General features: G+C 39.0%; 1 long non-coding RNA gene across 2 annotated transcripts in view; it reads left to right on the forward strand.

The window, feature by feature from the left end:
• Positions 1 to 231: 231 nt before the first annotated feature.
• Positions 232 to 12,010, forward strand: part of LOC118354684 (uncharacterized) — a 32,192-nt gene continuing 20,413 nt past the window's right edge. For both annotated transcript variants that reach the window (XR_004815604.2, XR_004815603.2), the window contains exon 1: positions 232 to 730. This is a non-coding gene — a long non-coding RNA (uncharacterized LOC118354684). The remainder of the gene's footprint in view (positions 731 to 12,010) is intronic.

A 12,010-nucleotide genomic window follows, 5' to 3' on the forward strand; every position in this document is an offset into this window, starting at 1 on the left:
AGGAGAGCAAGGGTGGGTATGGTGAGACCAGTTGGGTGGCAGGTAGGTGAAAGCAGGTGGTGAGGGGTAGCTTAATGTGATAGCCAGGGAGCTCTAGGGAAGCAGACAATTGCAAGATATTTTGGAGATTGTGTTGATAGGACTTAATAACATCCTGGATGTGGGTGCTGCAGGACAGGGAAGAATGAGGACTGACTCCTAGGTGTTTTCACTTCTGCAGTTAGGTGGATGTCATGTTACTCACTGAAATGAAGACAGTTGGTGTTGGCAGCAGGGAGGTGTTTTGTGAGAGAAAATCTAGTTCTAGTTTAGACATGTAAAGTTTGACATCTTGGAGAGACATCCAGTTGTAGCTGTTCACTAGTAGGTGGGTAACTGAATATATCAGCTGGGAGCTCAGAGGTAAGGTGTTGCTCAGATGGTGTTTCAGTCACTGATGTCAAGTTGAGAGGAATCAGAGTCAGAAACTCTGACTTAGTTCAGGATAAAGGAGAAAGAGCCAACAAAAGAGTGTGGGAAAGAATAGCTAGAAAGAGGAAAAAATCCAGGGTAGAATGATATTGGTGAAGCCAAGAGAGGAGATTCTATGAGGGAAAGAAGTCTACAAAGTGCTGGCGAGGGGACAAGTATATGAGGACTGGATTTGGCCCATGAGCATTGCTGGTGATCTTCATGGAAACTCACAGCAAGATTTGGGGCAGAAGCCAGATTGGATGCATTAAATTGGATGGTGAGTACATATTGTTTATATTTTTCCACAACTTCCAACACTCACCACTTCCTCACAGCACCCTGTGCTCTGAATTTATAGGAATAATCTTCTTGTGGTCATTAACCATGTCATGGCTTTATTAAGACCCTGGATCTCTGTTTTCTTCTCATTCTTATACTCAGATTTTCATAAGTACCCGTGCATCTCCTATTACATTCTCTTCTATCTCCTCAACTCCTGAAATCCTTCCAGTTATGCCCTCAGAAAATCACAGTCCATTATTGACAAATGTTTCTAGATCTAAATCGTTTCTCTGAGCATCCCTCTGTCCTTCCTGCTCTAACTAAAATCTAGCCCTCCCCAAAGGGTCCTGCTCTCCTTACAGTGATCCTCACTGGTGCTTGTGTTCACTTCCACTACTCCGCAGGCTTGGAGATGGGAGAGGAGCCCCGTTTGCCCTCCATTGCTGTTTTCAGAACATGCTTACTCTTCCCCTTCTAAAAATCTCCATCTCTGACCCTCCTGATTATGTTACCCAGTACCAGTTATCATTCCTTTTATTTTCCTTCTCCTGAAGCATTTCCCCTATTTTCTCCCTCATTTTAGCTTCTCCCTACCCAGAACTCTTTCTTAGGGCTCATCATAACTTTTGGGTTTTTTTTTCATATTTTTAAAATAACTGCATGCTCATTCTTTGAACTTATCTTCTCCAAGGGTCTGGCCCTGTGCCCAAGCAGCACATTTCTCAGACACATAACCTGGATCTTGTTAGCTGCAACCCCTCCATCATCTCTCTTTCCACCTCACTGCTGTTAGTATTCCAATTCCAACATTTGTTAGCCTCACTAGGATCACCAATCTATTGCCTGACTTTTACTTTCTTTTCATTGATCTTTACCTCCTTGATGTCCTCTTCCCCCCCCGCCATTTCTCAGCTTAAATTTTATAGTTAATTATTATAATCACTCTCTTGTATGCTCTTTGACTCCCTCAATCCTGTTAAACTCAAAATCCACAAACCCAAACATTTGTGCTTAGTGTTGCTTGAAAGTCTGTTTTCAGACATTTTCACACTCTTCATACAATTATTTCAGACCTTTTCTCTCCTTAAACATCCAACACCACCTTCCCCAAACTACTCTCAGTTTATGAGTCTACTTCACTAAAAAAATGCAAGTACTCACAGGGTCTTACACTGACTACCATTCCCACATTTATCCACCTCTCTCAACTCAACCTGCATCTGCAACCTGCATTCTGCTTTCTCCCTTGTAACCATATGTGATCTATTCACAGTCATATTTAAAATCAATCTTATCATTTGCTGACTACTCTCCTCCCTCACCCTCTCACCTCCTTAGAGATACTGCTTCAGCAGTTCCTCTTCTCTCGTACATGATCAACTTTTTCTCTGCAAGGGAACATCCTCATCAGCATGCAGATATATTGTTATTTCTTCTTTCTCCAAAACATAGAAAAGGAAATAAAACCAAATTCCCTTCCAGACTTATTTATTTATGTCCCCTTTCTAGGAACACTCACAGTAATTGCTTGCACTAATTATTTCCATTGTTTCCAATTATTCTCTTTATCTCTTAAACCAATTCCAATGCTTTCACCATCACTAGTTCACTTAAGTTGCTTTCATCAGTGTCACCAATGAGCTTCCTGTCGCTGATTTTCATAGTCCATTCTCAGTTCTCATTTAAGCTGAATTTTTATCAGCACTTGGAATTGTTCACTCTGTTCTGCTTTGTATACTTTCTTCCTTTGTATTCCAGCACACCACACTATCCTGATGTTCTTCCTGCTTAGTGAGTTGTTCCTTTAGGATCTTTGGGGATTGTCCTTTTCTCCTTCACCTCTTACTATTGGACTATTTCATGGATCAGCCCTTTGTTCTCCTTATTTTCCTGAATGTATGGACTCCTTTGGTGATTACTTGATGAAAATGATTTCCAACTGTGTATCTCCAATCTAGACTTCTCCCAAACTCCAGATGTAGTATCCAACTACCTACTTGTCATGTTCCCTTAGAAGCTTCCCATTCAGTATGTCCCCAAACTGAACTTATTGTCTTTCCAAACCTGCTTCACCTATAACATTCCTCATTTCAGCTAGTTGCAACATTATTTTTTTCATGCAGCTGCTCAACCAAGATAGAGTTATTCATGATTCTTTTTTTCCTCTTAATCTTCATATCCAATCTCTCAGATAATCTTTTTGATTCTACCTTCAAAATACATTCAAGATCAGGCCATATCTCACTATCCCTCATGCTATTATCTTTGTATTTCTGCAGATTATTGAAATAGCCTCCTAACGGATCTCTGTTTCCATTCTTCCCAAACTCCTCCCCCTGTCCTTCCTTTCTTTCTTTTTCTTTTTCTTTCAGATTTTATTTATTTTTTCATGAGAGGCACAGAGAGAGAGGCAGAGACATAGGCAGAGGGAGAAGCAGGCTGTCTTCGGGGACTTGATCCCAGAACCCTGGGATCGTGACCTGAGCCAAAGGCAGATGCTTAACCACTGAGCCACCCAGGTGCCCCTCCCCCAATCCACTCTTCATACAGAAACCGAAGTAACTCTTTCCAACAACAGTCAGATTATGTCAGTTCTCTGCTCAAAGCCATGCAGTGATGCTTTCTGTCCCTACTTTGCCCAGATACAACTCTTATAATGTCCTCTAAGACCCTACATGATCTGAACACCCAACTACCCCTCTACCTTTTTGTTGTCCTTTCCCTATTATTTGGCTTTTAGCTCACACGAGCCAAAATGGCTGTGATGTTCCTTGAACTTCCAGGCATAGCTAAATCACCTTCATATTTTTGTTTGAATATCAATAAAGCCTACCCCAACCACCCTACTAAAAATGACAACTCCCTACTATCCCTTTCATCCTACTCTGTATTTTCTCTCCCCCCATGACATTCAACACATTCTAACGGGCCATGTTTAGTTACTTACCTCTTTATTTTAACTATTATTTATTCTTTCTTCCTATTAGACTATAAGTTCCAAACGGATTTGGGTTCTTCATTGGATCTCAAGCATGTAAATAGTACCTAAAACATTGCCAGTATTCAATATATATTTTTGAATGATTGAATAATATTTTTGAATGAAGGAATAAATTGCTCCAAAGTTACTAGTCAATGGCAGAGTCAGGGTCCCATCCTCGTAGTCAGGTACTAGAGGCCGAGCTCTTTCTTATTCAGCTAATTTCACTTCCTTTCAAAGCCTGTATAAGACAGAGGAGATGTTGAATGTACAAAGGCAAAGGAAATTGGCTCAGACATTTATTATCCTGTAAGACATGACCAAATGGGCCTACTTATCATTCATAAAATCTCTAAAATCTATTAGGCTCTCTAGGGTCTGTTTACTGAAATCAATACTACAAGCCACATTATTAAAGAATTATGATGGCAAAATTGAGTGCTTGAGTGCTTTTGATATACAGCCAAAGATATAGGCAAGCGAAGCCAAAAAAGACTCACTGTCCCCTTTTAATCTTTGTAATTGGTTAAGTATGATCAGCAAATGTGAGTTCTTCCTAAAATATTTTGTTAACTGGAAAGGGAGAAAATGCATAGTATCCAACATTGTGAGCGTGTGATTAAACTAATCCAAATGGTTCAGGAAGGTTGTATGGACTAGGTGGTACTCCACTCTACTCACCTTTAGAGAGGCGATGATGATGACGACTATATTAATACAGTGAAGGAATAATTCACTTCTGCCTTTTGGTTAGATATCTAGATAAACTGGGATATTTAAATATTTCTCATTGCCAAGAAAGACTGTTTTCTTCCACACTGTCCTTGTAGATTAGACAGTGATTTGTTATTTTAGAAACAAATTTGGCAACATTTTCAAAACGGAAAACTTTTCCAAGTTAATTCCTAACTTTCTAATCCCTATTCTTCTAACAACGTGGGTGTGTATATCTATGTGTGATGGAGGATGTGGCATATAGGTGGGTGGTATTCGTTGTGTGTCGAATACACTTGCTATCATCCCTTTTCCAAAATACCCTATAATCCACTAATTAATATTTATGAATTCCGATGTCCTCTGTGAGCAATTTTTTTTTTTTTGGTAGTCTTTCATAGCATACTTGCCTTTAATGAGAGTTTCACCTAGCTAAAGGGCTGGCTGAGTGTGTATGTATGTGTGTTGGGGAAGAGATGTTGAAGCTCTTGTTTAGAACTTAGACCACTTCTGGGAGAAGACATCTGGATGAAGCCCTATAAATAGCCCTTGAAAATCACCCTGGCATTAGCTGGTGGTATTGGAGCGTGCTGATGATGGAAGGTTCTGGAGTTTTGGATGTGGGAAAGGAAGAAAGAAAAGATGTTTAATAAATATGTGTTGAATAAATAAATAGTTTGTGTATCAATAAATGAATGAGTGATTTGATGTTCTCTGAGTCTAGAGGGTGATAATTAAATTATTTGATACATTTCACAGTGTGTTTGTGTTGTATATTTCAGCGATCGCTAGTGGATGGAAGAGTCTCTTTCTGGGAGTGAGCAGAGCATTTTTTTTCTTTTTTTTTTTTTGAAAGATTTTATTTATTTATTTATGAGAGAGAGAGAGAGAGAGAGGCAGAGGGAGAAGCAGACTCCATGCAGGGAGCCTGATGTGGGACTTGATCCTGGGAGCCCAGGATCACACCCTGGCCAAAGGCGGCGCTAAACCGCTGAGCCACCCAGGCTGCCCTAGTGGAGCGTTTTCCAAAGACATGGTTTTGCCTTTATTCTTCACCCTCAAATCTACAGAAACCATTTTCTTTGTTCTAATGGATTTTCCCTTAAAAGAATTTCTCTGTTAACATTTTCAAACTTTTCCTTCTTCCTATGAGTCAGAAAGATCAGATGGCCAAGACCTAATAATTTTAAGTTGACTTTCCTTGTAGGTAGTGGATAGAGAAGAATATGAATTTATTTATTTAAAAAGATTTATTTATTTATTTATTTATTTATTTATTTATTTATTTATTAGAGAGAGAGAGAGAGGGGCAGAGACGCAGGCAGAGGGAGAAGCAGGCTCCATGGGGGAGCCCGAAGCGGGACTCGATACCGGGACTCCAGGATTGCGCCCCCAGGCCAAAGGCAGGCGCCAAACCGCTGAGCCACCCAGGGATCCCCTATTTTTTTATTTTTAAAATATTTTATTTATTCATTCATGAGAGACACAGAGAGAGAGAGGCGGAGACACAGGCAGAGGGAGAAGTAGGCTCCATGCAGGGAGCCCAACATGGGACTCGATCCTGCGTCTCCAGGATCATACCCTCAGCTGAAGGCGGCGCTAAGCTGCTGAGCTACCTGAGCTGCCCAGAAGATGATGTTAAAGCCCCCCTCGCGCTAGGTTTTAAAGAACTCTTCCCTGTCTTTACCAATGGTGACGTGTGGCTCTGAAGCAAAGATACAGAATAAATATAGTGTTCATTCCTTTCTTAATGTGCAAATTTTAAAAAAGATGTTTCTAGTTGTTTATGTTGTTATTGTGGTTTCTTTCTCTCCTTCTATACATATATATACATATATATTATATATTATATATTATAATAGAATTTTAGAAAGGGTAGGGTAGCAAGTATGGTTCTCAATTTTACATATATAGTAAAATATATTACATATAATTATTTATTACAATTATTATACACAACACTATACATAATACACACGGATATATTATAATATATTATACATAATATTACATGGATATATAATATGTATTGTAATTACATACATGTTATATATATTTTAATATATTATATATTGTAATATATGTATACTTATATATAGTAAGATATGATAAATATATATACAGAGAATATATAATTTTATATATTTATATATACATATTCTAAAATACTTCAAAATCCACTAATTAATATTAAGAGTTTATATATGTGTGTGTGTGTGTGTGTGTGTGTGTGTGTAAAATATATCTATATTTTAACTTTTGGTATTCTGCTGGAATAGGAAGAGGGGATAAATTCTTAAGATTTGCTCCTGAAGAAAGCAAAGGCCAGGGCTTAGTCAATTTTTTGCTTTGGACATCTCCAAAGCTGAGGTTTATCTTAGAATATTCATGAGGCTGTATCTGGTTGTGACACTTCACTTGAAATAATTTGAGGGTCTTGCTATCGGTAAAGTTAAGTGGGAGACTTGCACTTGAATAGAACTCCATCAAATTCTGAAAAATATGCCATGATTCTTTTTCAAAGCTGACTATATTTATGCATCCAGAATTTTACTGACCCCAGAAATGTGGTGTTATATTTCAGTCTTAGTTACTAATACACTTGTTTCTTAAGTAAGGCAGGTTTCAGTTTGAATTTGAAGATGTTTTGATCTGTTTTACAAAGCATCTTGAAAAGATGTATGTCAGGGTTTTCCAGAGGAACAGAATCAATAGAGTGTGAATATATATTTATGTATATAAAGAGATATGTTGTAAAGACTTGACTCATGCCATTATGGAGGCAGATAAGTCTCAAGATCCACAGTTGGCAAGCTAAAGACAGAGGAGAGCTGATGGTAGTTTTGGTCTGAAAGTGGGCAGGTTTGAGACAGGAAGAACAGATGTTACATTTCAAGTCTGAAGGCAGAAAAAAACCCAGTGTCCCAGCTTGAAAGAAATCAGGCAGGAAAAATTCCCTTTTTGATTGAGAGGGGTGGGGAGGAGTTGAGGGTCAGCTTTTTGTCCTACTCAGGCCTTCACCTGATTGGATGAGGCCCACCTACATTAGGAAAGGAAATCTGCTTACTCAGCCCACCAATTTAAATGTTAACCTCATCCAAAACCACCATTACAGAAACATTCAGAATAATGTCTGACCAAATATCTGGGCATTCTGTGGTCCCAATTTGGCACCCATACACCTCTTCTTAAACCATACTTAATCTCTAGGTGAAGGTAGTAATAGCAGGGTCATATTCTGTCTAACACGATGCAACAATCCTGCATATGTTATAGACTGGATGTGTGGGGTACTGTCAAATCCATATGTTAAATCCCTAATCTCCAGTGTGGATGTCTTTGAAAATGGGGCTTCTAAGGAAGTAATTATGTTTAAATGAGGTCCTACAGGTGGGGCCCTGATCCAATAGGAGAAGAGGCCCTGGACCACTCTCTTGAGATCCCTCTCTCTCTTTGTGCATGCATCAAGGAAAGGCTATAAGAGCATGTAGCAGGAAGGTGGCTTCTTCCACAAGCCAAGAAGCAGCCCTTGCTAGAAGCCACATGGCCAGAACTTTGGCCTTGGACTGCCAGCCTCTGGAACTGTAAGAAAGTAAATTTCTTTTTAAGTTACCCAGTCTATGGCATTTTGTTATGGCAGCCTGAGCAGACTAAGACACGGGGAAATTTTTGGACAGAAGAAATCTATTCTTCAGCTTTCTTGATATCAGGGATTTTTTTTAAAGAGTGCATTTACTGCTGGTTTTATGACACATTAGGAAATGATGAAAGTCATTACAGAACAGCAGTTGAGGAATCGAGAAATCCTTTTTGACCTAGTGTTGCTGTCTTTACTTTGAACAAAATAGTAAGTTATAAACATTTCTTGGATAAATGAGTGAATCATTTAAAATGAATATTGAACATTAAAAATAAAATAATTCACATGAAAAGATTAAAAGTTATCTTCACATGTATTTTTCTTACATCACTTTAAATAAAGATACAGCATAAATGACCTTACTTGTCTACTGGAAGAAGGGGGTTACATAATTTATGGTTCATCTCCTCAGTGGAGTCTTAATGTGATAATCAGATATAAGAATTGTGAACCCACTTGGAAGAAGGGTTATGCTATATGCTAATGAAAATATAAAGTGTATTCTGCTATATTATACTTAAATTTATGCATGCATTTTGACAAGATTCCTCTTTTGTTTGTCTTACAGTAATTTTATATTAGTATTGCCTTTACAATAATGTTTAAAAGAACGAATGTTTACTTAATGACAAGAGTACCTCAGCGCTGCCCATGTCTATCATGCTGTACAGCCTGTCCTTTATCATCTTTGCTTGAGTTGTAGATCCTGTTGCCTGATGAGCCAGATGGCATGCATACATCAGAGAGAACTGGGCTTGACATCCCTCTGAGTCATACTAAATGTTTGTTTGGTTACATGTTTTTCTTTCTGTAAATCATTCTCATTAAGTACTTTCTCTAAAGAGCACAGCTTTCATTTTTCCCTCTGCAGAAGAATATGCTATATTGAAGAAAAGGGAATGAGGATTAAAATGGTTAAGGTATCCAGGGAGCAGAAAACTGAAAAGTTGAGCCGACCTTTGGAATCATCATCCTTATTGTTCAAGAGGCAAGAGTCAACTTTAGCGTTAGACTATGGCTTCTTTGCAAACAGTTCCCCACACTATCCTTCCCTAATCATGCAGTTTCTTTTATGTGTTTCTGAAAGGCTCAACATGTTCTTTGAGTTTATAGACTGCAATATTTAAAAGGACCTGACATATCTTTTACGGCCATTCCAGACCCATCCTACACGCCTTTTGTGACTATCTCAACCAGGAGGTGACTTGGTGCCTGACTTTGGCTTCAGGTCACCAGTGCCACAAGGATCCGTGGATAAAGTTTAGGGATGTGTGCTGATCTAGCTGGACATGAGGCTCAGGTGGAGGTTATAGAGGACCTGACTCTACAGGTAGCACGAATACAGATAGTGAGTGTGCCAAGCACACATTAATCTTATAGTCTTAATCTTAACGTTACTAGAATACATTCTGCATGCCTAAAAAGGAGGCTGGAAAGTCCCCAAGGGAAAATGACAAGAATTTTTGGCCTCATCACTGAGAATTTTCATAATATCCAGGACATATTGGTCATTTTCATAGGTTTTAACCTTTTTCTTTTTCTTCCTTTTTTTTTTTTTTTTGCAAAATTTCCTCATTGGGAACATTCTCCTTCAATATTCTGACTTTTCTCTGTCTGACATTAAGATGATGGGGAAGGGAATTCTCTGATCTTTGTGCTTCCTGGACATCTTGGGCACCATAGCACATTCAGTCAGTTGATCATGCAGAGCATTCAATGCATATCCCTTATAGACAGTTGTCAGATACTATCGAGGCTGAGAAGAAATAGATAGAAATCCCTCTTTGTGGAACATATGTGCTTTCATGGATTTTATAGATAATTTAATCTTCATAAAGACTTATTAGGCCATCATTACTACATTTTTAAACAAGATTTTATATATTTATTCATGAGAGACACATAGAGAGAGGCAGAGACACAGGCAGAGGGAGAAGCAGGCTCCCTGTGGGGAACCTGATACGGGACTCAATCCCAGGACCCCGCGATCATAAGCCAAGCCAAAGGCAGACACTCAACAACTGAGCCAACCAAGCTTCCCTATTTTTTTTTTTAACCAAGCATCCCTATTATCTAGATTTTTTAAAGAGGAAAACAAGGCTATGAGAGATTAAGTGCCCTGCAGCTAGGTTATGTAATTGCAAGAGTCAAGATTTGTCCCCAGTCTACCTAATTGAGGGTCTTTCCTACAGTTGGCCTGCACAAGAGTTTCCCATGCCTGAAATAGTGAAGACTTGGATGGATGGCCTTTCTCAAAGCAGCTAATACAATAAACAAAGATCAGTGAGCTCATGCATCAATGTAACCAGTACTCTGGAGCTGGGACACAGCAATAGGCATGACAGACAAGACTTGATTGGAAGGAGGTGGGCAAGATGCAAACAATAAACAAACAAACACGTGTGTGTTTTGATAGAAGTTGATATAATATGTGATAGAATTTCAGGCAGTTATGTAGGATATAAAAAGTAAGTAAGGTACAGAGATATTCACTAACATGGCAGGAGGTGTTTTTAATGTGTGGTGGAAACAGAAGAGCTCTCTAAGAAGGATATGTTTGGCCAGAGACCTGGATGAAGTATGACATTAGGCTATGAAATTGCATGGGGGGAAATTGCATCAGGTAAAGAGGATGAGGCTCTGAGGGGTGAACAAACTTTCCATTTTTTTAAAAGATTTTATTTATTTATTCATGAGAGACACACAGAGAGAGAGGCAGAGACACAGGCAGAGAGAGAAGCAGACCCCCTGCAGGGAGCCCGATGAGGGACTCAATCCGGGTACTCCAGGATCATGCCCTGAATCAAAGGCAGACGCTTAACCACTGAGCCACCCGGGCATCCCCAAACTTTCCATATTTAAGGACCAACAAGGTGGTGAGAGTTGCTTGAGTGCAGGGAGTGAGGATTTGGGGAGGACAGTGGAGGGTTAAGGTTTAGGCCTATCCTGATTCATGCTTTAGGAGCTTTGAGTTCTATTCTAAGTGTGATAGGTATACAAAATAGAACTTTAAGCAGAGGAATTATGCTATTTACACAAAGGATGATATTCACAAAAGATCCTCTACTAAAGGGATCTTTCATCAAGAAGCCCTGATCAGTTCTACCTGGATCCTTGCTGGACAACTGAGTTCTTTCCCAAACTACTTCCTAGAATAACTGGGAGGCATCCAATCTCAAAAGCTTTTTGAGGGTTTAATAGAAGGAAACATGACTAAAGGATTGAACTATAAACTTACCTGAGAGGAAAGTTTGAAGACTTTTTTCCGCTTTCCTGAGGCACAGTTAACATGTATCATTGTGAAAGTGAAAGATATGCATTGCATTTATCTGATACATGGCAAAATGCTTGCCACTGTAGCATTAGCTAACATCTCCATCGTATCACATAATTACTCTTTCCTTTTTGTGGTGAGAATATTGAAGATTTACCTCTTAGCAATTTTCAAGTATATGACACAGTATTACTAACTATAATCACCATGATGTACACTAGATCCCCAGAATTTATTAATCTTAAAACTGGTATTTTGTACCCTTTGACCAATATTTCCACATTTCCTTCCCTACCCAGCCACTGGTAGCCACCACCTTACTCTGTCTCTATGAGTTTGGCTTTTTTAGACTCTGCATATAAGTGATACCATATGGTGTTTTCTTCTCTGTCTCACTTATTTCAGTTGGCATAATCTCCTCAAGGTCCGCTGATGTTGTTACAAATGGCAGGATTTCCTTGTTTCTCATGGCTTTTATTACACCACATCTTCTTTATCCATTCATGCATTGATGGATATTTAGTTTGTTTCCATAAATGTCTGTGAATAATGCTGCAAAGGCTTTAAGTTTTTATTTCCTAATAAAAATGGGAGGAAGTTTCTGCAGGAGCACATGTGGATAGGCATGGTAGGGAGGCAAGAATGGGTGCTGTGCTTGGCCCAGTCT

This window comes from Canis lupus, chromosome 5, assembly GCF_003254725.2.
Source record: "Canis lupus dingo isolate Sandy chromosome 5, ASM325472v2, whole genome shotgun sequence".
NCBI lineage: Eukaryota > Metazoa > Chordata > Mammalia > Carnivora > Canidae > Canis > Canis lupus.